Source organism: Myotis brandtii, unplaced genomic scaffold, assembly GCF_000412655.1.
Source record: "Myotis brandtii unplaced genomic scaffold, ASM41265v1 scaffold704, whole genome shotgun sequence".
NCBI lineage: Eukaryota > Metazoa > Chordata > Mammalia > Chiroptera > Vespertilionidae > Myotis > Myotis brandtii.
This window is the reverse complement of record NW_005370762.1, coordinates 446,540-472,453: the sequence shown is the minus strand read 5'-3', so window position 1 is coordinate 472,453 and position 25,914 is coordinate 446,540. Positions and strand designations below refer to the sequence as shown.

The 25,914-nt window shown below is 46.8% G+C and overlaps 1 long non-coding RNA gene across 1 annotated transcript in view; it reads right to left on the bottom strand.

Moving 5' to 3' along the window:
• The window catches only part of LOC102254853, a 212,818-nt gene that overhangs the window by 44,225 nt on the left and 142,679 nt on the right, over positions 1-25,914 (bottom strand). The window contains exon 3 of the long non-coding RNA XR_314494.1: positions 13,485-13,581. This is a non-coding gene — a long non-coding RNA (uncharacterized LOC102254853). The remainder of the gene's footprint in view (positions 1-13,484; positions 13,582-25,914) is intronic.

Sequence of the window (25,914 nt, the reverse complement as noted above, 5' to 3'; positions counted from 1 at the left end):
CCTCCCCCCTCCCAGGTCCCTTTGGTGTAAATGCCCTCTGAGACCAGTCTCCCCTGATGCAGAGTAAGTCAAAGATCAGATCTGCTTCCACCGAGCACCAGCTTGTCTTAGGAGGAAGAGGGCCCGGAAATGGGATTCTCACATCGCTGGATTCAGCAGTTTTCAGGCCTCTATTCAAACCAAATGACCCTCTCAGATGGGAGTGTAAGCTCACTAAAGGTAAATGACACACACTTAATGGCAGCACAAAAGCAAAGATGAAAATCCACTCTTTGTTTTATTATCTCTGGAGTGACACAGCAGCCAGGCCTAGGGGTCAGAGTTGGCTGGGGGGTCAGGGACATAGCTGGACTTCACTCAGGAAAGGGAGGAGGAGGAGGAGGGCTGTCTTGGAGTTGATCCAAGACCCAAAGAGGAAAAACATGGAGAAGAAAATTCATGTCTTTTATATCCTGGTTTTCTGAACTTCTCATGGGGCTCTGTCGGAGTCACTCCCCCACTACTAGACTGGTGGTGGTGGTGGTGGTGGTGTGTGTGTAAGAGGTGAGGGAAGGGGCAGGAGGGGGAGCTTCAGATATCATGAAATCCATTTTAATCACTCCCTGCAATCCACAACACTCTGTAATTACAAGGCTCTTATGCTCAAGTACAGAAAAACTCACCGAGAAAGCAACATTAAGCTTGCAAGCGGAAACATGAAAATTTATGAAACGCATAATTAAGGATGCAATGACAATGTTAACTCTCCCCTTTGCCAGCCCAGGCACTGGAGAGCATCAACCAAATGGGCAAATCTAAACCCTGAGGCATCTGCCGCTGACACTGAGACCCCTGACACCCCCACCCAGGCCTGCTCTCTCCCTGGATCCCCACTTGCTATTGCCAAAGGCTCTCTATCTGGGGCCAGCTTCCACAGACTGAGCCCTAGGGGAGGGAGGGGAGACTGGTGTACCTTAGGGAGCAGGAGCCAAAGAGCTGTGCTTGAGAAATGACCCCTGTGCTTGGAGTCACCTGCAGAATCCCTGAAAGACATGGCCAGACCTTGACATTCTTTCCTACTAGCGGAGGGAATAGAGGGGTGGGGGTTGCGGTTCTCTCCCATCAGTGTCTTGGGCTCCCCAGATGTTCCTCCATTCTTAACCCTTAGCCCAGCACCTCCTCGGTTCTCTCTTCCAGGACCCCCAGTCTGCCTCCATCTCAATCCTCGCTGCCAACCCTACACCGCGAATCCACTCTAAACAGGCCTCCAGGCCAATCTCCCTAAACATGCATTTAAGAATACTAGTAAGTCCCCTGCTTCCTCTTTCAATGTCAGGAAAAATAAGGCAGGACTCAAAGTTGTAGCTAAAGTGTAATCTTAACTATGATACAAAAAAAAAAAAAAAAAAAAAAAAAAAAAAACAACTCAGAAAGGGAGAAGGAAATGAACCATATGGCCACTGGTTACTTTTGGATTTGGTACCCGCAGGGCAAGAGGAGGAGGAAAAGATTAACAGGGCTTCATACCTTTCTTACTGGTGCAAGTTTTCACAATGAATAAAACTTACAGTCAGGAAAAAAATGAAATAAACTTTAAATGTCACTTCTGTTCAAAATTCGTCTGTAGGTCCTTCCTTTCTACATGACAAAATAGAAACCCCGAGCCTGGTGTTTGCAACCTTCTATCCGGTCCTTATCAAAGGGCCGCCTGCATGGGTGTGTGGCCCTGCAGTGATCAAGGCCCTGCACACAGAGGGCCATGCTTACTTAGTTGAATGCTCTGCAATGGCCATCTTGAAATTCTTAGTCATTTTTTTTTTTACAAGGGGCCCCATATTTTAATTTCGCACTGGCCTCCCACAATTACGTCACTGGGCCTGTTCATCAGAGTTTCTTTATCAAGAGATATAACAGTCCAATGATTCAGAAGAGAACAATGCAGACAGCAACAATTTGGATTGCTGTGCCAGGTGAGGGTCTCCAAGGCTGTGGTCAGATGGTTAGGAAACCACACCATGAGAATTAGAAATGTTTAGCCTGGGGATGTGGAGAGCCAGGGGACACTTATGTCCAATGTTCACTGAGTACCTTTAGCACTCTTCTAGGCTCTAGGAATATAGTTGTGAACAAAGGAGGCCAAGTCCCTTCTCTTCTGAGCTCTAGTGCCATTCAGGGCAGACCCACAACAAACCAAAAGTGATCAATGTTAGGTAGGACTCTGAAGAAAAGTAAATCAAAGTAAGGGAGCCAGAAAAGGCTGGAGGAGGGGCCACACTACTTGATTTAGGACCCCATGGAAATGTGGAAGATGTAAACACATACACAGACAATTACAATACACAGTGAGCTTTGCCATGGAGGGGCTCAGTGTGAGCCTAAATGAGAAGCAACCTGTCCAGCCTGGGGTGGACAGAAGAAGGGCTTGGGGGAGGGGGGCTGGCATTTAGTCAACTTTGAATCACCTCTTTATCTCCCCCTCTCAATCCCTGCACCAGCAGAAATCACATCCTATTGATTTTTCTTCCACTCCCACTACAGTGGACTAGCTTGGGTCTTCATTTCCCCTGAATAATTTCAATAAGCTTGATCTAGTCTTTTCTTCTCGTGCTATACCCTCTACCTTGGGCTTCAGCCTAAATCTTTTTCACTAACTTTAACCCCTTCCTTGAACTCCCAATCTGAATATCAACTGCCTTTGTTTCTGAGGATTTCTAGCATCTGAAGGAGGGTAAGGTTTGCCAACTTTCCAGCTGGCCTCAGATGCTGTTCCTCTCATTCCAAGGTGCCTGTGATCAAGGTGAGGACACTGAGGCACAGATGGATGGAGAGGACAAGACAATGGCAATACACAGTGAGCTTTGGCAGGGAGAGGCAAACAAGAGCTTAACATTCCTAACATAAATCCCCAGTTATTATGCCTACTCCACAGATGAAGAAACCAAGACTCAGAAAGGTTAAGTAGCTTGTCCTCACTCACACAGCTATTAAGTGGTAGAGCTGGGATTCAGCACCAAAACCTGTTTGTGGTACCTAATGGATGGTATTGCCATAGAGAAAAGAGTGATACCCTTATGTCTAAGTCAAGCTGGTGTTTAACACAACACCTGTGACAGTGTGCTGAAGTAGTATTATAGCCACACAGATGGGAAGAAGTATTTTTAAAAATGTCTCTCTCCCCCACATGAATATTTATAATCAGCGTTTTCTGTTAAACACGCCATGTGAGAGTTGCTTTTTAAAGGACTTGTCCTATAAAGCAAGTAAATCATTTTGTTTCTGAACATGAACAATCAACCCTTATTTACCTACTACCTAGTACCTTTGCTGGAGTCAAAAATACATTGTCTGAGGCCAGGTAGAACTCAGGTCCCAATTCCAGTTTGACATCAGCTGTGTGGCCTTGGACGTGTGGGTCACCTGGCCTGTTTCCCTTATTTGTAAAACCGAGATGATTATACCTCACAGGACTTTGGGGTGATATTAGAAGAAATTTGTGCAGAATGCTTAGCGTGAATCCACATGTAAGTAACATTTTTATTTTTTAGGTGATCTAATTTACTCTCCAGTTCAGCTACTTCAAGTTACCTCTATCATAACCACCACTCCCACCACCATCATTACCATCATCATTTTATTTGGCTTTCCAATTGAGCTTTTTCTTTTGCTATGATGCTGATGTTGATAATGCAGCTATTCAAGTTGCTGTCAAATTCAACTCACACATTTGTGAGGAAACCCTAACCTTAATATTGAGTTTAGTGGTAGCCACACCCTGGCATCCTGACCACACTGTGCCCACATGGTTTTCTCCTTCATCAGCTCTGTCTTCACCTCAGAGCCAGGCACATATTAGACGTGCGTGAGGGGAATCATCATTTCTTTCTACACAAGTGGTACAAATCTTTCCTATTTGGGCAAAATGGGCAGGTGGGTAGTTGCAAGGCTGATGTGGAGTCCAGGTGGTGTCAAGTCCAGTCTCTGGCAGAGGTGGTCATTCAGATGCTATGGACATGATTGGGTCTAGCCTAGTAGTGACTCGGACGAGTGAGGCTATCTGGTGCTTGGCTCCGAGAGCCAAGTGAAGATCAAACACAACCTTGGCTTAGTCAAGGCTCTGCTTTCTTGAAGGATTCTGGACCAGATGCTCAACCAAACTTTCCATGGCCCCAAAAGATGTGAAAGTCAATCAATAAGTGTAGCTTTTTGCACTTTTCCCTGGAGAGCAGTGGCCACCTTCTCCTGCCATCTGTAGGTCGAAAGCCACTTAAAAGAATGTGGTAAGGTAAGCCTCACTCTGCCTTCCTCAGTTTTGTGGTTTGAGGTCAGTCATTTGACCTTCCTAAGCCTCAATTTCTTCATCTGTAACATGGAAATACCCACCTCCCAAGGGTAAGTGAGGGTCAAATGGGATCACTTCATAATTAGCTCTTAACAAACACTAGTTCCCTTTCCCCTTTCCCTTCTGACATATCTTTTCAAGGAACATAGATAAAAAGCCCCAGGAGATGAAAATGATTATAAAAGGAATTGGTAAATGATAAGAGGACAGAAACAGGGCCAAACACTGCTGGTGCATGCCAAAGCCCTTCACAGATGCTGTGTTGTGCCATTCTTGGGATGATTCTGGAGGGAAGATATCACCTAATACTTATTGTAGTAAAATACACATGACATAAAATTGACCGTTCCACATCATTGTTAAGTGTACAGTTCGGTGGCATTAAGCATTCACGTTATTGTGCAACCATCACCACCATCCATCTCCAGAACTCTTTCCATCATGCAAAACTGAAACTCTATATCCATTCAACAATGACTCCCCATTTTCCCCTCCCCCCGGCCTTGGCAACCACCATTCTACTTTCTGTCTCTATGGATTTGATTACTCTAGGTACTTTGTGACTAGCTTACTTCACTTAGCATAATGCCCTCAAGGTTCACCCATGTTGGAGCATGTAGCAAAATTTCCTTCCTTTGGAAATGCTGACTAATATCCCACTGTATGTACATACCCCATGTGTTTATCCATTCATCAGTCGATGGACACTTGGGTTTCTTCTACCTCTTGGCTTTTGTGAATAATGCTGCTATGAACATGGGTATATAAATATTTCTTGGTGTCCATGCTTTTTATTCTTATGGTATATACCAGTGGTCGGCAAACTGCGGCTCGGCTCGCAAGCCACATGCGGCTCTTTGGCCCCTTGAGTGTGACTCTTCCACAAAATACTGACTTCTGCGCATGGGCCATGAAGTTTCAATCGCACTGTACGTGTGCGCCCGCACGTGGTATTTTGTGGAAGAGCCACACTCAAGGGGCCAAAGAGCTGCATGTGGCTCTTTACCGCAGTTTGCTGACCACTGGTATATACCCAGAAAAGAAATTGGTGGATTATATGGTAATCACATTTCTAGTTTTTTGAGGAATTATTATACTATCTACCAGAGTGTCTATTTTACCTAATCCATTTTTAAAGGTGATATTTTTGAGGTCGCAAGGCTGGGCAAGAGGCATGAGGCCCCACAGGGTAGGAAGTGACAGTCAGAAGCCAGTGGGGCCCAAAGTCCCCTCATTGTACAGAGCAGTGGTTCCCAAAATGTGGGCTCAGCCAGGAACTTCAGAAAATTGAGCCTACTTGTTAAGCATACAGATTCCTGGACCCCCAAGTCTAGAGAAATAAAGTTACTAGGGACAAAGTGGGGGGGGGGAGTGGAAGGCACGGGGAGAAGGGGGGTCTGTAATTTCAAAACAACAACAAAAACAAACCAAAGAAACCCAGGGTGTGTCTGGTGGGCAGCCAGGTTTGATAACTTATTTATTATTGTGATAATTGTCATTGTTGTCCTTGTCTGTAAACAAAATCATCCTCAGCAGCATTCTTTACCCAGATCAGCTTACCGATTTGTAAACATGTGGCAACAGTGGGAATGTAAGCATTACCAGGAAATCTCAACCCTGGGCTTGCTCTTCGGCAATTGCTGGCTTTCAAAGGGCGACACATTTAGCATCCTAATCAACAAGGCATCCGTCAGGCGCCTACCCAGGCCTTTCCTAGGTTCCTAACACTCATTAAGCAGCTCAAGCCATGTGTTCTTAAGTAAGTGTGTACAGAGGCAGGCCTTTGGCATTTTAATCTCATTAGTACATGGAAGCCCTAAGAAGCAGCGGCCTCAGCAGCCCTTCGCCTCTATGGAGTGAAATTCTCCAGAGACTGAGACTGGCCCCCCATCCCCCTGCCATTGCCTACCCACCCTCTCCAGCTCTGCATCCTCTCCTGGGCCCCAGGGAGTGAGTCTGGGAGATCAGAGCTTGAGGACTTCCAGGGTGCTGGTCGCAGATAACTGGATAAACCAGCCCAGGTAATCAGGCTGCCTGCAGCCCAGAACCGATATTGAATTATCTACCCTCACCTGACTTGTTGAGTTGGCACTGGCCATAGGCACTGCTCCCTGAATGCAACTGTCTGGGTCTCCTCCCCCATCAGTACTCTTGATAGAAGCCAGACAGGCCGTGGGGCCTTGGGAAGGGAGCATCCACAGGCAACCTTCCCAGCACAAAGCCCTCATTGTGGGAGGAAGAAGGCACGGGGGAGGCGGAGGGAATGCTTATCTTTTGTCAAGTCCAGCCAGCTGAAGGGTCTCCAGCAAAAATAACTTTAAACACTAAAACATGGGGGAATATGCAAACTATGTGACTATGACCGTCTTCTTCCCTGGGGCAGAAAGAGCTGAGCTTTCTTTGCAAATGTCCATAGACACACACACACATTAACACATATGCATAGTATGATTCTGCTCAAATAATGAGGCAAATGTAAAACAGAATTCTCCATCCGTCCAATCACTTCATTGAAACGTTAACTTAGTGTCTACCATGGCCCACGCAGATGCTGGAGGAAGCAGCCATCATCTAGATCAGAGGGCTCTAACTGGAGGGGCATGTTGCTGCTTAAAAAACCTGGAACCTGTATGTTGGCTCACCAAGCACTGTCTATAACTGAATCAATGTCAGACACAGCATATCTAGTGGCTGTTAGGATGAATACACATTGAGTTCAAACATCACCGAATCCACAGCAAGTTCCTGTCATTATATATTTCCTCAGCCAATGAAAGCTGAGAGTATACTAGTAAGTACTAATCACTGGGATATTTGGACATGCTCTCAACAACAAGAAGTGCAGACTCATCATACCTGGTTTCATGACTGGAGATGACAGCAACCACAACCACAGTAAGTAACTAAATCACTTTCTAGGTGTCGGGGATTATTCTAAGTGCTTTATTTGTTAACCCCCACAACAAATCTATGAGCTGGACTTTGCCATTCTTCCATTTTGCAGATGGTAAGACTGACCACAATTTGCTCAAGGTCACATGCAATAGGGACAAAGCTGGGATTCACTCGAAAAGTACAGCTGCTGAGTCAGTGTTTTAATTACCCTTGTCATGGTGGGCAGGCTCATTCCCTCCAAACACTCTCATTTTAAAGACGTAGAGAGGCCATGGACTGTGCTCAGAGTCACCTGGCGAGTGCTTGAGGGAGCTGGGTAAGAACTCAGCTTTCCTGTTCCTATTCTAGTCAGGGTGAATTTTAACTAACCCAGACTTCACCCCAAAGTTAAAATCAAAATCATGTGGGCTTGGGACAAAGGAAAGGCATAGACACTCTAAAGCTCAAAGTAAAACAAACGCTGTCTTCTTCTACAATCTAGAGTAGAGCTTCCTTTTCCTGGGTTATTATTTTGTCTAGGATTCCTTGGGAGAAATTCTTGACACCTGGGAAGGGAAGCGCAGGTTGTGTTGAAGGTACTGGGGACTCACAGCTCCTAGATCCATTATTTTAGGCATAAAACAGCCCAGCTCTTTCCTGGCTTAAACAGACATCATTTTTCTCCGATTAGCATCTCACAGCCAGGAAACCCTAGGAATGAGGGTTTCCCTCTGATCAAGTGGTGCCCAATTACCTCCCAATGACTTGTCCCTGGTTGCTGGGCCAGACTGAGAGGTTGGCTCAGGAAGTCACCGTTTGTTGGGCGACAGGTTCTGGGGAGGCAGCAGGTAGCAGCAGAAAGAGTTTGGAGTCTGCCAATCTTGGAGGGGCATTCTGGACACACTGGCTGTGTGACCACGGACAAGTTTCCTAGCTACTCTGGGCACCAGTTTCTGAATCTATAAATTGAGGGTAATACTTTCCTTCTTTATGAGTCAAGATATGCAAATTACTTGGCACAGTTTTGCTCTGAAACATGATACTATACGAATAGATCAGTGTTTCCCAAGCCTTTTATTGTAGAAGAAACACTTCTTTTTTCCTAAAGAACATTTAAAGTTAAATTCTAATGTCTCAGAGATAAGATAGCCTCTGGGTCAGTGAGGGGTTGGGGGCTTACAGTCCTGCTATTTTGCTTCCTTTCCTCCAACAGTGACCTTGAGGTTCTCCTAGAGAACACAATTTGACTAGGTAACCACCAGTCCCCTTTCAACCGCAATTAAGGAAAAAAAGAAAGGAGAAAAGAAAGTGAGGGAGGAAGGAAGAAGAGAAAAGGATACTCTTGTCTGTCCTTAACCAGGAGAACTAACTGGTCAAGCACCATTATTACCAAGATGAACTTGGTTTCCACCCTCATAGGCATACACAGAGAGAAGTCAGACCAGGAACAAGTAACTTAAAGATTAAAAGGCAATTAAAAAAAAAAGGTAGGGCGGGTTCCCTGGCAGTTTGCCTCAGTGGTTAAAGCAATGTCCCCAAGACCAAAGGGTCGAGGGTTTGATCCCGGTCAAGGGCACATACCTCAGGTGCAGGCTCCATCCCTGGCCCAGTCGGGTCATGTGTGGGAGGCAACCAATCAATGTTTCTCTCACATCAATGTCTCTCTCTCTCTCTTCACCCTCCCCTCCACTCTCTCTAAAAAATAATAATAATAAATAAATGGGAAAAATATCCTTAGGTGAGGATTAAAATAAAAGGGGGGCGGGGTCTGTGGGAACACAAAGCAGGGGTTCTGATTTATTAGTCAGGGGATCAGGGGAGTTGGGGCCTGGAAGATGAGAGAAGATGGCTGCTGGGACCAGCTGAATAGGGATAGTACAGGGAGAAGATTTTGGACTCGGGAGGTTTGGGCTTGGTGACCGATGAGACACAGGGCCATGATAGAGAAGGAGCTCTCAAGGATGACACCCAGGCTGCTGGCCTAGAAGCCAGGTGTGAAGCTGAGAGAAGCAGGTGCAAAGAACAAGATTCTGCCTGCTCCATTGTCAGCATTGCACCGGATCCAATGGGCACCCCTTACCTACGGCTCACCCAGCGGCTGGTCCTCCCCAGGGAGGCAGAGACAGGAGGAGCTGACTGCCACCACACCCCACGACAAGCACTAAGGTCGGGAGAACTCTCTGTGGCCCACAAAAACCTCTGCAGGCAGAAGCAATGCTGCAAAGCACATTGGCTGCCTGCAGTACATCAATAATAGATGTGCTGGGCTCCCTGGGAAATATTCACCCAGCCGGAGCGGTGGAGCTCCAATACCCGGGAACGGAACCTGAGCCTTACCTCAAACAGCCCTGACTACTGAAAAGGAAGCAGCCGCATCCCCGCCCTTCCCGATGCCGGTGAGAAGACACATGCAGGCAGCCTTGCTCAGGAGCATGAGGATCGCGGTCAGCTGGGAAACAATGGGAACGGGAACTCGGATAAAGGCCCCGGGGGGTAACCACATGAAGCCGCCAACAAATGCTGGTGCTTATGTGGTGCTTACCACCTGCCGACCCCTCTGAGGACCCTGCCTGTATTAACACTGAATCCCGGTGCTATGAAGCTGGGCACTATATTTAGGTCCATTTTACAGATGATGGTGCTGAGACACGGACATGTCAAGGCAACTTGTCCAAGGAACGAGCTAGGATGTGATAGAGCTGGGATTCAAACCCAGGCACTCTGGCTCCATTGCATGTACCTCAAACCACTTTGCCTTTGCTGCCTCTCATTGCCTTTTCCAAAACAGTCAAGGGAGGGGGCAAGTAGGAGAAAAGAGAGCCTACGCTGAACTGCTAGAGCCACACTTGCACGGGGCCAACGCTGTGTGTACTCTCTGCCTCCAGCCTCTGCTGAGCATCCTGGACTCTCCTCACCAGCAAGTACAGTAGCCATTCCTTCATTATTAATTATTTACTGAGCACGTATTGGGGCCAGTCCCTGAGCATGCATTTGTGGGTAGAATACGCACAAAACCTACCTCCCCCCCCCTCTGGCAGGCAGGGCCCCATTCTTCACCCTCAGAGCTACCAACCAGCCTCAGGCCACTCTCTAGGATGGAGTTTTCAAAAAAAAATAATAATAAGTTCTGAGAAGCAGAGGGATTAATAGACATGCAAATAAGTTTGGGAAAAACCTTAGGCTAGAACCTTCACTGCAGGACTTCTCAGAGCCTTTAGAGTGCTAGTGGCAGTGGTATCCACCAATACTTCTCAGATCACTCAAAAGGAAACCCTCCTCCTTAAAACAATTTTTCGTAGGCAGATGTGTCCCAGAACAAGGTTTGGGACAATTTATCCTAGGATAACAAGTGCTAGGTTAAAACATTTTTTGGAATTAGATTTCAAATTTTTAAATTTAAAAGTAAACCTTAACTTGTCACTTTATGTTTAAAATTTAGAAGCCATAGAAGCAGTAAAAACCTACTCTGTCAAATTTGGGCCCGACTGTGACCCATCCGGCAACTGGCAGGACAGGGAGGCTGGGAGCTCTGGTCTTACTCATCACTCCAGCTCCTCCACACTTAGCTAGGCCTGGATCAGAGCGGTTCTCTCTCTGAGAGTTGTTTTTAAGGACAGCACAGTGAGTGCGGTAAATAAAACCCTAGCACTGCACTGGCATGCAGAGCTGTGTCTGCCTCTCTTATCTGTCTCCATGGCTACAGCCATTCCCCGCCCAAAGGGATCTCTGGCAATGTTTTCTGCCCACCCCACACACACTCGCTTGTCTGGGTGCAGGGCAGGCCGTTCCCCACCTGTCCCCGTCCACCTCTCTGGATCCTCTCCTGCTCTCTCCATCTACTTTCCCTCACCTTGAACCTGCAGAACCTCAGGCAGTTTCCAGAGGCAACAGGGCTTCTTTCAAAAAAGGGTCCCGCCTGCTGAGTTCTCAGCAATCTGACCTGCTGGTATCCCTTTCTCTTTTCTTTTTTAATATATATTATTGATTTCAGAGAGGAAGGGAGAGGGAGAGAGAAATAGAAACATCAATGATGAGAGAGAATCACTGATTGGCTGCCTCCTGCACGCCCCCTACTGGGGATGGAACCCACAACCTGGGCATGTGCCTTGATCAGGAATCCAACCATGATCTCCTAGTTCATAGGTCGATGCTCAACCACTGAGCCATGCTGGCTGGGCTGGTTTCCCTTTCTTTAATTCTTAGCACAAACCTCTTGGCCTTTATGAAACTGTCTCCGAGGCTGCCCTGGCTCCCTACCCCCAAGGTTGGGCTAGATGACCCTCCTGGGGGCCTGGGCTATAACATCCTGAACCATAGGGTCTCCCTGTGGTGGACATGTGTCCTGAGCGAAGACGCCTCTTGTATTTTGTGCTGCTGGCTAAAGTCAAAATAGTGAGACGCCACTGCTGTTATGTAACCCGCCTATTTAAGCTGGTTCCAGGCCCTGTGTGAGCCTTTTAAACCCCATAGGACAGTCGCCTGCACTGTGCAGCTCTGCCCGGCAGGGACGGCTGCTGCCTGCTGTCCTTGTGCCTCAGAGGCTGGCAGCCGTGGCTCCCGCAGGAGAGGTCGGCTGAAGGGATTCACATTTTTGCAACAAGATAAAAGCACAAGGCCAGAACCAAAGCATGCCTTGTTGGATCTTCCTCTCCCAGTGTGTTTTCTTCACAGTTTTCTAACTTCTACAACCATAAAATAGCTTTGGCACGACAGTCCTTTCGCACAAACGAAAACACGATTGAGTGTGAGGTGCTTCAGGAGCTCTGGGGGGAAGCAGATCAGGCAGAAGAGGCAGGAAGGAGGAGGGAGGGGCCCGGGGAGCTGGAGCCAGGCCCCTGCAGAGGTGTCTGGGCCTCCCACTGAACCCGTCTGTGGGTGGAAAAACAATCGCTCCCCTTGGACCAAAAGCACAGGGCTGCCTCCCAGAGATTAAGGTGCCAGACGAAGCCTACTCAACCGAATGCGCCATTCAGCTCATCGAGGTTGGCAACAGGAAGACACAGAATCGGCAGGAGACCTAGAGTCTTCTTCCCAGCTCTGCTCCTAAGCCCCCTTCTCCGGGCCTCAGATTCCTCATCTTCAAATGGGAGGCTTAGATTGAATCAGTGGCTATCAAGTTTTTGGACTCTGACTCATACATAGCACAGATGTAACTCAAGTCTCACTTCACAATGCTTACCCTTGCTATTCTTTTTACTCAGATTCAGATTGTGATCTGACTTGAGGCACAACTTTGAAATTTGGTAATTGATTTTGTAACATGTCAAGTCACATGGTTTACCTCAATTCTTGTTTATTTCCTACTGAAAGCCACATTGAAAATGAGCTTCAAAAATCTGCATGCAGGTCCCTTTGTTATTGTGTTTTATTGAACACTAAGCTGTGTGTGTGTGTGTGTGTGTGTGATGAAACCTTTGTTGAATATATATAATGTAACTATCTTTTTAAAAATATATATATTTTATTGATTTCAGAGAGGAAGGGAGAGGGAAAAAGAGATAGAAACATCAATGATGACAGAGAATCATTGATTGGCTGCCTCTTGCACACCCCCCACTGTGGATGGAGACCACAACCTGGGCATGTGCCCTGACTAGGAAAACAACCATGACCTCCTGTTTCATGGGTTGACGCTCAATCACTGAGCCTCACTGGCTGGGCGGATGCCTCTTTTAAGGAGACATGTACAGTATTAGAAAGAAGGTAAATAGGGCAGGGACTGCTCTTGAAATCAAATTATGAAAAGGTATCAGAGGAACAAAGAATAAGAAAAAAAATCTCAAAAAGAGACCTGGTCTCTGTCTTCAGCCATGTTTATGGCTGTCTAATGAAGAAGAAAGAGTCTTGGCAAGATGTGAGGAGAAGTGGATTTCAAATCCTGAACATGGGAGATCTCTATAAAAATCCTTATAGTGGGGAGAGACCAAGATTCTCATCAACCCCTGGATGTTTCCAAGCACAGGCAAAGTATCTATAATCTCCGTTTATCCATCCATCCATCCATCCATCCATTGAATGGTCCACACCACTAAGACCCTGAAAGATTCTGAAAGACCCTGAAAGATTCTAAGATTCCACAAGCTTTGAAATGTACTAAAATCTTGTAGGGAAGACAAGCAGTAATCTTGTACTCTCTGCTCATTGTTCTTAGGAGGGAGATGCATTATAAAATAAGTAGAGATAAAGCCTACCTATTAATGCATGTTTAAGAAGAAGGCAGAGAAAAAAAAGCACCCATAACATTAACTTAAATCAGGAATACTTTCTGACGTGTAAAAAAAAATCAACTCACTTTTCTTTAAATCTTCTTAAAAGGGTCTAAGAATAGTCCTTCAAATAATCCTTGAAGTATGCAATTTTAATTTGGACACATGGTAATTTCAGTCTACCTGTTGAAAGAGACAAGAGAGAAATCAGTCACTTTTGATGAGATGCTGTTCAGACAAGATTCAGAGAAGATTCAGGCAGCGGGAGGCTAGAGGAGGGGCTGGCAGCAGCAGCAGCAGCGGCAGATTTGTCCCCAGGCCAAAGACTGGACTCTGAACCCTCAGAGAAAAGGCAGCTAAGGGAGAGATCACAGTACCTGGCACCTAGCAAATGCTCAATAAGCATTTAATGAATGAATAAGAAACGATGGATCAATAACTGAGGGAGACTTCTCATCAACCTTTGATACAGGCAGCTACGCTATTCTATTTGCCTCTTACAGAGAAACAATTTCTAGGCACTGGGCATATTATGAAAAGTGGCATGGGGAAATGTTCAGGATGCAGTGGAGAGAGGGAGGGTTTTGGAACCAGCTACATCTATGTTCAAATCCTAGATCTTCCACTAACACCTGCACGACCCTGTGCTAACTTATTTACTTTTGGTTACTGTTCTTCTCCAGTTGGATATGCAGCCCACTCATTAATTAGCTGCCCTTTTTCTTTTCTAATACAAGCATTTAAGGTCATCAATTTCCCTTAAGTGCTGTCTTGGCTACATTCCACAACTTTGATATTTGCTATTTTTATTATTAAATTTTAAGTGTTTTATAATTTCTATTATCATTTCTTTTTTGATCCATGAGTTAGTTAGTTAGAAATGTTTTTTCTCGTACTGATTTCTACCTTAAGTCACTGTGATGTGAGAATGTGGTCTGTTGGATACTGATCCCTTGAAATTTACTAGTATTAACATATTTTATAGTCTAAGATGCAGCCAATTGTTGTGCTTGCTTCACTGTACTTGGAAAGAATGTGTATTGTCCAGTTGTTGGATGTAATCCTGGCCTAGTTTTTTTAACCCTGACCCCCACCCCCCTCACCTCCACTTCCCTATCTGTTAAAAGGTATATGAGTAATACATGTGAGTTCCCTCTGCCATTTAGAATGACATTTACTGATGCAGAGGCTGTGCAGACAAAAACAGAGAGAGGTGTACAAGAAAGAGAGTCAGCTGTGCTATTTCTTGCTTATAACAATATTAATAATAATGCCCTAAATTTATAAAGCATTCAAAAGTTTCCAAAGGATGGCCACATGCACTGTTTGGTTTCTTGCACTCAATGAACCCATGAGAGTCACCCAGACAAGCAGAGGTGAGGACCCACAGGGAGAAGGGATGTGCAACCGTTGGTGTGGTTACTCTCTCGGTTCTCTGAGTCAGAGCCCCAGGTTCCTCCTTGACTTCTTCCCCCTCACCCCTGTGGACGAAAAGGGGCCACATGCTGACCTGACAAGCTCAGGAGAGGCCTGCATGGCAGTTTTGCAGACTCGGAGACCTAAAGTAACCACAAAGGATGGTCTGAAATTAAACCTTAACTAAAAGCAGTTATGGTGGGCAGTTATGTCCTAAGCCGATATCTTCACTGATAAGGTCAACCTTTACCGTAACTGAGCCTGTCTTTTTGCATCTATGATAACATCCTTGGGATGTCTGGGTAACTTGTGACTTCCCTTTTTATGAAGCCCCTGGGGCCCAACCAGGTGTGCTGGGTCCCAGGACAGATACCACAAATTCCTTCATCATCATGTTAATTGTTCCTGCACCCACCTAAGTATGTGTCCATCATTTTACTTTTTATCCTATCACAGAGGTTTCCCGGCTTCACTTAATCCCACCTCCTTAAATCTGTCACCAATGAATTTCATGTATAAATACGGATGTAACCCTGCCATTCTCCGGAGCACTATCTCAATTGGTTGAGGTTCTGCTTCCCGGCATATGTCGACAGTCTGGCTCAAATAAACTCACAAAAATTCTTTACAGGTTTCAATGGTTTTTTTACGTTAACACCCCTCACATCTGTTCACTTCAGTCTACTTACTGTCTTACAAATCCATCCTCATTATCCCCCTCAGTCACCCTATATCATTTCCTACCTGCTTTATTCCAACAGATTATTAAATTCCTACTCTTTTAAAAATACAACTAGAAGGAATAAATCCAGACAAGAATTTCTTGGCAGTCCCGATTCCCAAAATTGAGCTGAGTATACGTATAGGTGCCAAAATATCAGAGTCTTGAAGGAAAAGTGATGTTTATGTCTATCAAATGGAGGCATGGGCTTAGAAAGGTAGAGACACGCTGCACTAATTGAGTTCAAATAACCTTCATCTAACCAAGCTCTTCCCATGACCTTGTCCTCAAGGCACCCTCAGCCTTTTTCTTCTCAGAGAGAATTCCTGAGTCATCTAAACCTCCACCTCCTCCAGTGCCACACCCCCACCAATCACTGCTGTGTGGCTCTCAGAATGTCTTTTGAAGATCATGATGACGTTGTTATTGCAAATCCCAGCGCCTTCCCAGCCTGCGCCACAGGATCACAGCCTCCTCTGGAAGCTCGCCTCAGTGGCTGGAAATCCAATCTCTCCTGGTTCCCCTTTTTTCCCTCCAAGGACTTTCTCTGTCTCTTTTGCTGGTTCCTTTTCTCGGCCTCATCCTTAAGTGCGAAAGCATAAAGAGCCCCCTTTCCTCTCCCTCCTTAAATTCTATTATGTATACTGGCATTTTCATAATTTAATTAGAACTGTTTCAATGAAATAGGCATCATAAACTACCATTTATTAAGTGTACATTAATCGCTGTGCTAAACTTTATTTCACTACAACCACATGAGGTGGGTATGATTAATAGTCCTATTTTGCAGATGAGAAAGGAGAAACTGAGAAAAGACATGTCATTTACCCAAGATCACTCAGCTATTCTGTGGCAGAGCTGGGACTCCAGCCACAATCTGTCTGGTTCAAAGCCTGTGCTCTCAGTCCCATCACTTACTCATCTCACCTCCTAAACCCTAACCTCTGCGACTCACCATTCTCCCACAAGGTCATGGATTTCATGCTTCCATCTTTTTTTGTTTTTTGGTTAATCCTCATGGAGGATATTTTTTCCACTGATTTTTAGAGAGAGTGGAAGGGAAGGGGAGAGACAGAGAGAGAGCGAAACATCAGTGTGAGAAAGACACATCGATTGGTTGCCTTCTGCACGCATCCAAACTGAGCTAGGGACTGAGTCTGCAACCAAGTTATGTGCTTTTGACCAGGAATCAAATCTGAGACCCTTCAGTCTTCTGGCCAATGCTCTAACCACTGAGCAAACCGGCTAGGGCCATTTTGTTCCCCTCTTAATGAAAGGTCTTTATTGCTGGAAGCTAAGTCCAGCAGGTCATAATTATGCAAGAAGTTCATCAGAAGGCTGATGAACCTTGGGGCTTCAGCAGGGCTGAAGATCTGTGTTATTGCCTGCTGCCAGACAGCTGAGGGCAGTTCCCCCAACCTGATAATACTTTACTGTTTACCAAACCTTACCTTTGATATGTATATCTGCTTTGCTATAGGGCAAAATGTGGGAATAAAAAGCCAGGGGTCCAGAGATTCAGAGAGCTTAGTCACTAGAGCTAAGCCTCCCCTGGCGCCCCCGTGCCTCCCAAATTCATATTTCTTCTCTAGTCTCTTCATTCATTTCTGCACAGCCCTTCTCCAGATTCCTGAACCCTTGTAGATGTGGAAAAGACTCCAGCACTTTATCTGGACTGTGTGCTGAGAAAATTGTATTCATTGTTCCAGGCCCAGCTCTAATGTCCCTCTTTCATATAGCTACCTACAAGCCCAGCCAGGTGAACTGTTACCATCTCCTTGCAGGTACAAAGACACCAGATCATCCATCCATCCATCTACCAGAGAATTACACAGCAAAAGGCTGCTGATCCAGAAATCTACACACTAGAAACATCCAAACAAAGAAATTGTTTTGAGGATCTTTTTATGCTCCCCCGTTTGAAAAAATACATCATCCTTTTGTCAGAATTGAAGAAAATTTGGCAGAGGCTGTGATGTGTGGAAGGAATGTGGTCTGCTAGGCATTTGTGAAAGCTGACTGGTCTGGATGGCCACCCTGGGATCTGGCCAGGGAGGTTTCCAAGGTTACCAAACCAGGTCTGTCCGATTTCCCTTCCCCAAACCCCACATTTGTACATCCTAGTTACACATCAAGCTGGCTCAAATGCCTCTCTAACCTGTAAGCTTTACCTGATTTTCCTCCCCAACAGGCATAAAGGAACCTGGACCTTTCCCCCCGCCCCCAGCTGCCCGGAGTGTATCTGTGATATATCTCTGATGGCGCTCAGCATTTTTATCATCCATGGATAATCCTACATTTCAAAAAGCAGGTCGCATATCCATTTCATGCTCTACCTCCCCTTCTGGCCTCCTGGGGGCTGGGAGTTGCATCCACTTCCACCTTTGTGGTGTTTTCAGAACCAAGCCCGGTGTCTGGCACACAGACGTCCGTGACTGACTGACCTACTATGACAATGGTCATGAATGAGGGAAGTTGTCCAAAAAGCACTCAAATGCAAACGCCTAGCAGTGTGTGCTGCACATTGCAGCTGCTCAATAAATATGACATCTTCTACCACTCTCCACCCACCAAGAAAATAAGTATCAGAAAAGGGGAAGCATGAACCCCTGGGGCAAAGGTTGCCAAAGGCCTGTGTTCCATGGTTCAGAAGCATGTTGAGGTGCCCTTTTTTTTTGTTTTTTTTGTTTTTTTGTTTTTTAATATACTCTATTGATTTCAGAGAGGAAGGGAGAGAAAAAGAGAGAGATAGAAACATCAACGATGAGAGAGAATCATTGATTGGCTGCTTCCTGAAACCCCAGACTGGGGATTGAGCCCACAACCGGGGCATGTGCCCTGACTGGGAATCGAACCAGGACCTCCCGGTTCATAGGTTGACACTCAACCATTGAGCCGTGCTGAGATGGTAGCTCTTGACATTCTGCAGGATGAACTAGGCAGCAGGAAGAGACCATGATTAGGCACATTCTGGTGTCCATAGTCAGGAAATGAGAGCTAGAGCTTTGAAGGTAGCCAGGGCTTCAAATCCACCACACAACTATCTGCTTTACAGAGGAGGCCAGAGGGTTAAGCACTCTGTCCCCGTCACAGGGCAAGGATTGTGCAGATGCACTTTTCTTGTCTCCATGTTCACTTCCCCCCACAACTTGCAAATGAAGCCTCTAGCCTCTAGGAAACTGAGTGCTTTCTGAAAGGCTAAAAATAAACTCCCAGAAACTTCATGTAGATACAGCCCGGCTGCAATTTACAGCGTCTAGAACTTCAGCATGGTATAATTAGCCAATGGATTACAATAATTTATTTTTGGTTTAAACACTCAAATGAACACGACCTTCCAGTGGAATTGGAAAATAAGAAGCTGGGAGCCAGCCACATTCCTCTGGTCCCTGTCAATGCCACCGTTTTAATGCTGGCTGGCATCCCTCTGTTGTCTCATGGACGTGTCTCCAAGAAGGGACTGCAACTCTGAGCTCTGGGCGTCCTGGGAAGTATGACCTCTGGGAGTCATGACTCCGAAAGGGTCCAGGCTCACACCTCCAGTGACCAGGAACACATCTGAAATCACCCTTCCGAAGAGCAGGAAATAGCAAAGGCAGGGGAACGTCGGTCGTGATGTCTCTGAGCAGCCAGTATCAAAGGATGGAACTGAAAGAGACACTGTCCTGTAGCTGAAAGAAGACCGGACGGGGGTCAGAGAGAGCCTCTTCTTGGGTTTTGTTTTATGTGCGCCACGAATAACCACCACTTCAATTCCCTGCTCTAAGGTGTTGATAAATAAGTGACTACCTCACAAGATGAACTGAGAAAAGGGTTTTGTAAGGGAATGCTAGTGGTTCTTTTTGCGTGAATGAATTTCCAAAGTCACTCTTTCTGACGGAGAAGCTTTTTAACCAAAGCACACTGGAGAGAACACTGTAGTAGGGAGCCGGGGTGGGGCAGGGGGAACCTGGAACATCGCCTCCCCCAGTTTCTGTCTATAGAGTCCAGCAGAGGGACGTCCATTCACTTTTTGTGAGATCTCTTTGCAGAGCAGTCTGGAGCCAAGGAGCAGGGATCCTGACTCAGGCAAGGAACACACACAACTTTCCTCTTCACTCCTGCACTGCACCAAACCGGCCAAACATCCACTAGAATGTCCACTGATGTGGAAGGTGGGGATGGTAGCCAGGCAGTGCCCAGAACCAAAGCAGTGTGTCCCCCAGTGGAAGGCAGGGGGCATGGGTGCTTACTGAGCAGGTGTCAGGCACAGCGCTGGGCCCTTTCTCAGTGGAGTTCCTCTCCAGACCCTGAGGTTTCACTGCCATTTGTCACATTGTGCCATTGCTCGCCCCTGAGCAGGAAGACCTGAACCCTCGTCCCCACTCTTTCCACGCTTAGTGATCATTTTGGAGGAACTTCAGTGTTCTTATCTGTTGGGTTGGGATATGCACCCTAAACTTGACTGCTTCCCCTGATGCTTTCAGACAGAAAAAAAGGGGGAATGTGAACAACTCTGGGAACTGTGCCAAATATGGAAGACCATGTCACTCTTAAAAAATACACACACACACACACACACACACACACACACACACACACACACACACGAGGTCCAATGCACAAAATTTGTGCAAGAGTAGGCCTTTCTTCCCCCGGCTGCCAGCACTGGCTTCCCTCTGGCACCCGGGACCCTCGCTTCACTTCAGCCGCCTGCAGGCACCTGGGACCTGGGCTTCGCTCCAGCCTGGCTTCATCTGGAATGATGTCTGGTCTAATTAGCATATTACCCTTTTATTATTATAGATATATATATTTCATAGAGGAAAGGAGAAGGAAAGAGAGATAGAAACATCAATAATGAGAGAGAATTGATTGACTGCCTCCTGCACGACCCCACTAGGGATAGAGCCCACAACCCAGGCATGTGCCCTGACCAGGAATCAAACCATGACCTCCTGGTTCATAGGTCGATGCTCAACCACTGAGTCACACCAGCTGAGCCCATGTCACTCTTGTTCAAGCCCCTCAAGAGCTTCCTACTGCCCTTCACTAAACATGAGATTTCTACTTTGCTCCCAGCCCACCTCACAAACTGTATCTTCCTGCCTGTCCCCCTTGTTCCTGAGCTCCCTGCAAACCAGTTCTCTTTCAGGCCATTACACTCAGGGAGCAAATGCTGTAGGTCTCAGCATAGATGTGGAGTTGCTGCCTGGGGAGGGCTACCTTAGCCCCTCAGGCCAGGGCAGCTTCCTGCCCTATACATTCCCCAGGGAGCATGCCATTACCTACTCCTTTGAAGGACTCTTTGATTAATCTCTATCTCCCCAACTAGACTGGGGCAGAGCCCACATTTCTCTTGTTCACCAGGATGGCCTTGCGCGATTCTTCAGGGGACTTGACATAGAGTGATCACTCAATCCTTATTTGCTTTGCTCACAGATGTATCCCCAACAAGGAACGAATGGCACAGAGTAAGTGCTCAATAAATGCTTGTGGGATGAAATCCCATGTAGAGATTTGCTAGGAGGGGTGTATATCAAAGGGTTACAGTCACAGACGCTGGAGCCAGAACACCTGGTTGGAGCCTGGCCGCCCCACTCAGCACTGCATTACTCTGGGCAAGAGACTTCACTCCTCTGTGTCTCAGTTTCTTCATTGATACAGAAAGGGAAAATAATTGTGCCTACCTTCTAGAGTTGTTGTGAAGACTAATATATTTCACGTTCTTAGAATAAGGCCAGGCAGGTGGTGGGTGCTGTGTAAATGTAGCCATTCTCCCTATGAGGATCACTCCTCATCCTCGTCCCCAACTCAGTTCACATCCCTCCTCTTTTCTGAAGCCAGTCTGGCTTGGTCCTCCGCCTCTGGTCTCCTGGCTCTCACTGACATTGGAGGCAACACTTGCCACTGTGAATGAACTGTTATTCAAGGGAAGAACTCATCTCTCCTGAGGGACCACAACAGCCCAGAGGAAGGCCTGGGACTCAGAAATGGGAGAGAAGTGGATGATGGGTAAATGGGTGGGGCATGCAGCGAGGGCTCCTCAGGGACCCGCTTGAAGCCCGTTGGAGCTTCTGAAGCCTTCAAACCTGTTTCTAGGGGCAAAGCTGCGGCCTTGGGTACCTGCTTCATGGGCTATGAAATGCCCTCTGGGGCAGTGTGTGAAATGGATGGTGAGCCATTACGATGTAAATTGCAGCTGTCACAGTCCACAGAGCCACGTTCAGGTTAATATGGGTACTTAAGAATGCTATTTCCTCATATTAGCCCTGGAGCAAAGGCGACATACCCAGATGGACTCCAGGGTGCTCCAGAAACCACCACTTTTTTCTTTCATGATATTTGATATTAAAATAATAGATGGTGTTTGTTTCCAAGTAGAGTTCACTAACTTGTCTCCTTCCTTAACTCCCTTCCTCCTTCCTACTCTAAGAACATCTTGGCCTTAACTGTCTTCTTGAAATCTTGGACATGAGTATGCAGGGGTGCAGGAGGCACACCCGAGTTTCTGAACGTGCCTCCTGACTGGGTGCCCGGACTCCCCTCACTCCTTTCCATCTGCCACCTCCCCACACCTCTCAGCCAACCCATCCTACCTATGCTGCCCGCCAGAGGAGTAATTTAACTCCACAAATGTTTACATTTTTAAGTGGTTCTAAGTTCTTCCACGCAAGAGGAGAGGTTTAGTTAGGTGAAGAGTGTAGGCAACTGTGACGGCAGAAACAAGGGCTGCCTCAAGGCACGCACCTGCCCAGGAACAGGGCCAGGTGGTGTGCGGTGCACAGAGGGGAAGGGCCTGGGCCTGAGCTCTGGCTCCACTTTGCTGGCCCTGGCGGAAGGGACTTGAGTCTGCCCTGCAGGCCCGGAATGTAGGAGCTGTGACCTAGCATGGCTGACCCTCATCTTGAGCCTTCAGTCCAGTCCAGCCCTCCAATTCCAGTCTTGCTGCCAATCCTACCTATCCAGAAGAGTAATTCAGCGACTGGCTTTGTTCATTCATTCACTCCACTACTTATTCTATTACTTATTCATCTCTTTACTCATTTACGATTACTCACTCGTTCATTCACATTCATTTCCTCAAATTTCCACTTACTCATTTATGCAAAATCACACTTATTCACTCATTCATTCATTCATTCACCGATTAACTTCTTTATTTAATTTATTCACTTATTCACTTACTCATTTGTTATTTCATTGACTCATCATTAACTCACTCCTTCATTTACTCTTTTGCTCACTCTTTCCTTCATTCACTCACTTATCCATTCACTCACTCCCTTCATGCACTGGCTCACTCAGTCCCTCAGCCCCCACCTACCCGCGCTCCTTCCTGTCCCCAGCACAGCACCCTACCAGGAAGAAGAGCCTGCATCGTGGCGGGTCCATTAGTCCTCGCTCCCAGAACATTTTCTTCCATTTTAACTTCCAGCCTGCTGAACTGTGGAGCCTGCATCCTGGTGTGCGGAGGATATGCTCTCCGCTCAGGAGCAGATGTTCTTGTAATTACTGTTTTGACTTTCACCCTCTAATGCCAGAAAATTCTTTCCACAAACTCCTCCAGCATGCGGCGAGGCAAACGCTCAGCCTGAGCAGAGTGCATAGTGCCTGGGACTTCAGATTCCAGAACCCGGGCTGATTCCTGGCAGCCAGAGCTGGAGGGGACTTGGGCAGCCGCCCTCCTGCGAGGCTTTGTAACCTGGGGTCTGGGGATAAGCTGAAGAGAGGGGAAGGTCTGGAGAGCCATAGACTTGGTGAGCCTGGTTAAGGAGTGTGAAAGGAGTGGCCCATCTCAGGGTTATGGAGTCAGGATCCATCTGGACTTTGGTAACTGTGATGACAGGTGACAGGGCCAAGGGAAAACGCAGAGATCTACTGGACGTTGTTAGCAATATCATGGTAGAAGATCAAAATCACAATTTTATGACCACCTACCCTGTGCCAGGTACTTCCCATACTTTATGGTACTTGTTCTTTAATGATCCATCTGCTTGTCTTTCAGAAACAGAATCCCCTGCTTTTTAGCTGGTCACATGACCTCTCAGCAAAAGATTGGTTTTCCCAGAGTCCCTTGCAGCAAGGTGTAACTGATAAGTCCTAACCAATGTGTGTGAGCAGACGTAGTACATGCAACTTCTTAGTTGTGCCTTTAGAAGTAAGCTGGATGAATACTGGAGCTATGAGCTAGCATGCTGACCCTGACCTTGGGCCTCCAGCTAGATCAGGCGCCAGCAGGCCCTACAATTCCAGTCCTGCTGCCAATCCTATCTTCCCAGGAGAGTGATTCAGCTGCTGGCTTGCTCATCCATTGATTCAATCACTTGTTCCATTACTTATTCATCTCTTTACTCATTTACAATTATTTACTCCTTCATTCACATCCATTTCCTCAAATTTCCACTTATTCATTTACTTAGAATCACACACTTTCATTCATTAATTCACTCATTGCTTAATTTCTTCATTACTCACTTATTCACCACATCCTCTTTCACCACCCACAGGCCACAGCAAGGCCCCCTCTGGTGAGCCATCTATGCCTTAGGGCCGAGGGCACAGCAGCACAAGGGTACAGGAGAAGCCTCCATCCCTGCAGAGCCTTGGGAAGCAAAACCTCTCCATCCCCCCAGCTGAGATTTTATGTGCAAGAGAAACAAGCATCTGCTGTGCTTTGTTCACCGCTGTTTTGATCTCTGTGAAGTCAGCCAAGCCCGAATCTGCTAACACCGGAGGCATCTTCAGCATCATGTTTCCTTACAGAGACACTTCCTTTAGGAACACGCTTGGCATCTCTGGCTCCCTCCTTTAATATTCTGTCATGGTTGAATTGTGTCCCCTCAAAATTCTTGTTTGCCGGGACCCTCAGAATGTGACTTCATTTGGAACTGGAATCTTTGCAGAAGTAATTCAAGTAAAGGTCTAGATGAGATCATTTGGGAGGAGGATAGACCCTAAATCCAAAGAGAATAGTCTAATACAGTGGTTGGCAAACTGCAGCCCCTTGAGTGTGGCTCTTCCACAAAATACCACGTGCAGGAGCGCATGTACAGTGCGATTGAAACTTCGTGGCCACACTCAACGGGCCAAAGAGCCACATGTGGCTCGGGAGCCACAGTTTGCCGACCACTGCCCTAATCCAAGACAGAAAAGAACAAACTGAGGCACAGAGGAGAACCTTGTGAAGACAGAGGTGGAGACTGGGGTGAAGCATGTACTAATCAAGGAACATCGAGGAAGCCTGGGGAGAGGCAAGACCGATTCTCCCTCAGAGCCTCCGAAAGGAACCAGCCTTTCTGACAATTAGATTTTGTACTTCTCACCCCTACAACCATGGAAGAATACATTCATGTTGTTTTAGATTGCCAGTTTCCTGGCACCTTGTTACAGCAGACCTAGGAAACTAAAGCATGCTCGGATGGAGTGACAGCTATTGGACTGCTGGGTTTGGAAGGTAGACCTGAACCTGCCTCACCCTGAGCCCTCCCCTGAACCCCCGTACCTCGCAGATGGTCTACAGAACGCAAATGTTTCCTCTCTTCCACGGAGTGGACCAGGCTAATTGTTGGTGGAGTGTTAGCAAGCCCCTTTGGCTGTAGATCTAAAACCGCACTGTGTGCTTTCTAGTGTAATGGGTACAGTGTAGTGATCAAGGTCGTGGCCTCTGAAGCCAGGCCACTGTCATTAAATCCTGGTCTTCCACATCCTAGTTGTGTGATTTGGGGTAAATTAAACGTTCAGGCCTTGGTGTCTTCCTCTGTACATGGGGTTATGAATAGCACCTCCCTTATAAAATTGTGCCAGTTTAAAATTAGTTGTATTGTGAAGTGCTCGGAACAGCAGTAGACAAGCAGAAAGTGCTAAGTAAGTGTTAGGTCCTCAAATAACATTGTTTCTTTCAAGGCCATCTTGTTGTAATGATGATGAGATGCTGTATGAACTTCACTCTTGCTTACCTCAATTGCTCTCTGGTAAAACTGGTTTTATTATATACTAGAGGCCCAGTGCAGGAAATTCGTGCATGGGGGGATTCTGTGTCCCTCAGCCCAGCCTGCACCCTCTCTAATCTGGGACCCCTTGAGGGATGTCCGACTGCCTGTTTAGACCCAATACCACTGGGATCAGGCCTAAATGGGCAGTCAGACATCCCTCTCACAATCCAGGACTGCTGGATCCCAACCGCTTGCCTGCCTGCCTGCCTGATTGCCCTTAACTGCTTCTGCCTGCCAGCCTGATCACCCCCGAACCACTCCCCTGTCAGCCTGATCGATGCCTAACTGCTCCCCTGCTGGCCCAATTGCCCCTAACTGCCCTCCCCTGCTGGCACAGTCACCCGTAACTACCCTCCCCTGCAGGCCTGGTCCCCCCCCAACTGCCCTCCCCTGCAGGCCTGGGTT